Source organism: Blennius ocellaris, assembly GCF_963422515.1.
Source record: "Blennius ocellaris genome assembly, chromosome: 2".
NCBI lineage: Eukaryota > Metazoa > Chordata > Actinopteri > Blenniiformes > Blenniidae > Blennius > Blennius ocellaris.
Window position 1 is genome coordinate 4,534,870 of NC_137651.1, and position 5,816 is coordinate 4,540,685.

The window sequence follows — 5,816 nt, forward strand, 5'->3', positions numbered from 1 at the left end:
AACAGGATTTATATATATATATATATATATATATATATATATATATATATATATATATATATATATATAAAATTGAACTGGCAACAAACAAAATATTGTTAACGAATTTGGACAACTGAAATTCCCAAAGTGCACCTAAAAAGTTAAATCAAGTTAAAAATTAAACCAAAACAGTTTATATACATTGATCACATTAATTGGGAAAAACAAATCTGACAAATGTATGTCATAAGTCTCAAAAGTATAGACTTATGTCATTGATTTAGAAAAAGGGAGGTAAAACTAGTTTTTGGGGAAATAATTTGCTTTATTTTGATTTTTTTCATTTTTATTATTCCTATATGAATGTGGTCTATTTCCATCGTTGTTTGATGTTTTCACACATTTACAAAGGATCTGATGAGCACAGAGCCATAAAGGGACTAAATGTTTGCTAAATATGTGAGTTGTATGTTAAAGGCTTCTGTTAAAATGTTACTTTGATTTTCTTTGTATTTGTATGTAATAAAAACTGTGAAATATGTTACTGACCAGCAGATGACAAATTTAAATCAGCATCAGCACAAACAGCTCCATTTATATTTCCAAATATAAACCCAGAATTATATATAAACCCACATTTATCAAGGGTGTTTTTTTTCTCTCGTCTGTTTCTCATGCCTTCCTCTGGGAGTCAAGGTTGTTGGAAGTTTTACTTCACTGTTTTTTATTAATGGCACACAGGCTACTGCTGCGATACTCAATGGCTCAAGTAGCTGCACTATTATGCATGAATAGAATGACTAAAAAAACAAGCTCCTCATCTTGTGAGGTTTTTTTTTTAATTAAGTCTGATTAAAGCCTTTTGATCTCCAGGCTTATCTGTGGCTTGTCAATATGAACGCTTCTGTGTTTGATCAGGATTCCAAAAGATGATCGGCGTCAGCGTTGTTTGCTGTTCCCATTCTTTCAAGAATTTCCCTCTAGGATTAATAAAGTAGTTCTATTCTATTTCTTAAGTGACACGCATTACACAAACCGTCCACTTTATGTAAGAGTGAACACACACACACACACACACACACACACACACTCCGACTCCTATTCAATCGTGCTTTATCTAAACATGAGATCGACGGGTACTGAAGAAATACTGTAAGGTAGCATTGTTGACTCATTCACCTATTTTATAACCAATAGCTACAATAAGTGGATATGTGAACTTATAACTTTTGAAATGAAGCTCTTCAGTGTGATTTACTACAGTAACACAAGTTTGGTTGGAAAACAATTATTTATTTATTTAAAATTAAGAAGTGATGTGAAAGACGAAAGGATGAGAACAGTCACTGTCATGAAATTGTGATCCCTGTTCAAATTTCCCCCTGACATGCAGTACATAAAAAATCCCAGCAGACGTCACTATAATCACACTCAAGCACTTGCGAATCATTTTCAAGGTACAGTAGTTGTCTCAAACTTCACTACCACCAACCAAAGGTGTTGAAATCCACAGAACAAAATCAGCACACCTCAATCTGATGTTGATGTCATCATCAAGCCAAGTAACAAGGCCCTTATTGCATTTAGGTGTGTTGCAACTGGGAGAAACCTAAAACATGCAGGACACCGGACCTCAAGGCCTGGAAATGGGGAAGCCTGTTCGAGGAGGTGCTGCGGCACAGACACGGGGGGCCTTTAGCTTTCTGCTCAAACGCAGGAGCAGCCACTCCACTCCGGCGCTGATCACGCTCCTGCAGCTCCGCGCCGGAACATGGAGGCTCCGAGCTTCTCTGCATCGCGTTCGCGGTCCGTCCTGGTGATGCAGCAGCACTGACCGCGGTTGAACAGAAACCACAGACCTGCGCGCCATCCGTGGGTGTGCGCCGTGCACCGTCCATGGGTGTGCTCCGCGCGCCATGGGTCTGTGGTTTCTGTTCAAACGCGAGGCAGAGGTGGTCAGCGTTCTGTTCAACCGCGGTCAGTGCCGCTGCATGGCGGGGGGGGGGGGCTCCGTGTTCCGGCGCAGAGCTGCCAGAGCGCGATCAGCGCCAGAGTGGCTGCTCCTACATTCAAGCAGAAAGCTAAAGGCTTCCGTGTCCCGGAGCCGCGTGCCGCAGCCAGTCGGGGAGCAGGGCACCCCATGGAGCGCGGCGCACCCCACGGAGAGCGGCGCACCCCATGGCGCGTGGGGCACCCCACGGCTGACGCTATGCTGCAATCAGAAAGCTCCAACGCGATGCAAAGTCCCAAGCCCCAAAAAACCAACCAGTGCAAAGCTGACCACGCTGACAGCAGAGGATTCATCCAGCCCACATATTAAAATATTGAGGGCGTGTAGTAAATTTCTGACCAATCAGCAGACAGCTCCTCCAACTCAGACCCATTCCATGGTGCCGGGTACCCCTACGGAAGGGTAGTGGAAAAGCGACCACCTTTGGAGCGGTTTGGAGCAGTTGTTTCCGCATTCTTGCGGTGGCAACGCGAACCGGAACGGACCAAACCGGTCTATCCCCGCACTTTTTGTGCAGTGGAAACGGGGCTTATGAAAGCGCTGTAGTGGTCTGACTGATCACTCGGCTGACAGAGGGTTGGGACAGAACCAATTCATCACCGCAGCATCTTCCCTGTCGCCAGGTATCGCAATGTTGTTATCACCGTCATCTCGGGCGTTTTTGCGTTGCTTTGCTGTGTGGATGAAGTAAGCTCATCCCTGACAAGGTCGACCACAAACACGATTCCTGCACGATCCAGCCGTGAGCCGGCGTCATTAAATCATTATTGTTAAAACGGAGAACATCTTTCCTTCTTTCCGCCATCCTGTCTGTTCAAGAAACTTTCACGTTGGCTTCTTAAAAGTCCTCCTCACTTCTTTTAGCAGCTTTTCACCTTAGGAGCACTCTTCTGGCTTAAGATGCTTCCTTATCTTAGTGAGGAAACATTTTTAATAAAAATCTTAAATTTAGGATGCTTTGTGAATGCGGGCACAGATTTAGCACCACTTTTGTTCACTTTTTCCTTCTCCGGAACCACCTCCTCTTTTTTGGTCCCTTCTCTGTCTGTTCCATGGTTTGCTGCATCTGATCCTTTTTCTCACTGACGAAGGCCTCAGTGTCAGTGTGGAGGATATTCTCAGCGTGGACAGTGCGTTTGTTAGTACAGACGGTCTCTTTCTCAGTGTCGAAGGTCTCATTCTCGACCTGGAAGATCTCATTGTCATCGCTGAGGGAATCATTCTCACTGTTGAAGGTCTCATTCACAACCTGGAGGAGCTCATTGTAATCACTGAGGGAATCATTCTCACTGTCGAAGGTCTCATTCACAACCTGGAGGAGCTCATTGTCAGCACTGAGGGATTCATTCTCAGTGTGCAGTGTCTCACTCTTGGTGTCGAGGGTCTCATCCTCAACATCGATGGCCTCCTTCTCAAGACTGAAGGTCTTCTGAGCATGGGGGGCCCCACCACGGAGAGTCTCATTCTCAGTGCGGAGGACCTCATTCTCAGCATGGAGGGTCTCTTTCTCAACGTGAAGGGCCTCCTTCTCAGCACGGAGGGTCTCTTTTTCAGCACAGAGGGCCTCATTTTTAGCATTGAGGGTCTCTTTCCCAGCGCAGAAGATCTTCTTCTCAATGTGGAGGGTATCTTTCTCAGCTTGGAGGAGCTCGATCTCAGCGTGCAGGGTCTGATTTTCAGCCTGAAGGATCCTCTTCTCTGCTTTGAGGACCTTCTTCTCACTGTGGAGAATATTCTTCTGAATGGAGATGAGATTATTCTCAGCGCAGAGGATCTTCAGCTCATCGTGGGGGATCTCTTGTTCAGCACAGAGGACCTCATTTTTTGCGCGGAGGCGCTTAATCTCAGCTCGGAGGGTCTGATTTTCAGTGTGGAGAATTTCCCTCTCACCACGTAGGGTCTCTTTCTCAACGCAGAGGGTCTTCCTCTCAATGTGGAGAGCCTCGTTCTCAGCATGTATGGACTCCTTTTCAATATGGAGGGTCTCATTCTCTACATGGAGGGTCCTATTCTCAGCTTGCAGGCTCTTCCTCTCAGTGTGGAGATTCCTATTCTCAGTGTGGAGATTCTTATTCTCAGTGTGGAGATTCTTATTCTCAGCATGGAGGGTCTCCTTCTCAGCGTGTGGGATCTCCTTCTCAGCACGGAGGTTCTCATTCTCAGCACGCAGGGCCTCTTTCTCGGCACAGAAGGTTGCATTGTCAGCTTGGAGGATCTCCTTCTCACCATGGAGGGCCTCATTCTCAGCACGGAGGGTCTCGTTCTCAGTGTGGAGATTCTTATTCTCAGTGTGGAGGGTCCCTTTCTCAGTTTGGAGAGTCTTCTTCTCATTGCAGATGATGTTCTTCTGAGTGCAGAGGGTCTCCTTCTCATTGTGGAGGGCCTCATTCTCTACGCGGAGGGTCTCCATCTCAACATGGAGGGCCTCATTCTCAGCACGAAGGGAAGCCTTCTCAACTTGGAGGGCCTCATTCTCAACATGCAGAGTCTCTTTCGCAGCTTGGAGGACCTTCTTCTCAACGTGGAGAGTCTCCTTCTCATTGTGGATGATGCTCTTTTGAGTGCGGAGGGTCTCCCTCTCAACAAGGACGGCCTCATTCTCAGCACGGAGGGTCTCATTCTCAGCTTGGAGGACCTTTTTCTCAGTGTGGAGAGTCTTCTTCTCATTGCGGATGGTCTTCTTGTCATTGTAGAGGGTCTCATTCTCAGCACGAATGTTTGCATTGTCAGCTTGGAGGATCTTCTTCTCACTGTAGAGAGCCTCATTCTCAGCGCAAAGGGACTCCTTTTCAACTTGGAGAGCCTCAATCTTACCATGGAGGGTCTCATTCTCAGCTTGGAGGAACTTTTTCTCAGTGTGGAGAGTCTTCTTCTCATTGCGGATGGTCTTCTTGTCATTGTAGAGGGTCTCATTCTCAGCACAAATGTTTGCATTGTCAGCTTGGAGGATCTTCTTCTCATTGTAGAGAGCCTCATTCTCAGCGCAAAGGGACTCCTTTTCAACTTGGAGAGCCTCAATCTTATCATGGAGGGTCTCATTCTCAGCTTGGAGGAACTTTTTCTCAGTGTGGAGAGTCTTCTTCTCATTGCAGATGGTCTTCTTGTCATTGTAGAGGGTCTCATTCTCAGCACGAATGTTTGCATTGTCAGCTTGGAGGATCTTCTTCTCACTGTAGAGAGCCTCATTCTCAGCGCAAAGGGACTCCTTTTCAACTTGGAGAGCCTCAATCTTATCATGGAGGGTCTCATTCTCAGCTTGGAGGAACTTTTTCTCAGTGTGGAGAGTCTTCTTCTCATTGCGGATGGTCTTCTTGTCATTGTAGAGGGTCTCATTCTCAGCACAAATGTTTGCATTGTCAGCTTGGAGGATCTTCTTCTCATTGTAGAGAGCCTCATTCTCAGCGCAAAGGGACTCCTTTTCAACTTGGAGAGCCTCAATCTTATCATGGAGGGTCTCATTCTCAGCTTGGAGGACCTTTTTCTCAGTGTGGAGAGCCTTCTTCTCATTGCGGCTGATCTTCTTCTGAGTGTGGAGGGCCTCCTTCTCATTGTAGAAGGTCTCATTCTCTGCACGAAGGTTTGCATTGTCAGCTTGGAGGATCTTCTTCTCACTGTGGAGGGTCTCTTTCTCAGTGCGGTGGAGCTTCCTCTCAACATGGAGAGCCTCATTCTTGACGCGAAGGGACTCCTCCTCAACATGGAGGGCCTCATTCTCAGCGCGAAGGGAATCCTTTTCAACTTGGAGGGCCTCAATCTTATCATGGAGGGTCTCATTCTCAGCTTTGAGAATCTTCTTTTCATTGCGGATGGTCTTCTTCTGAGT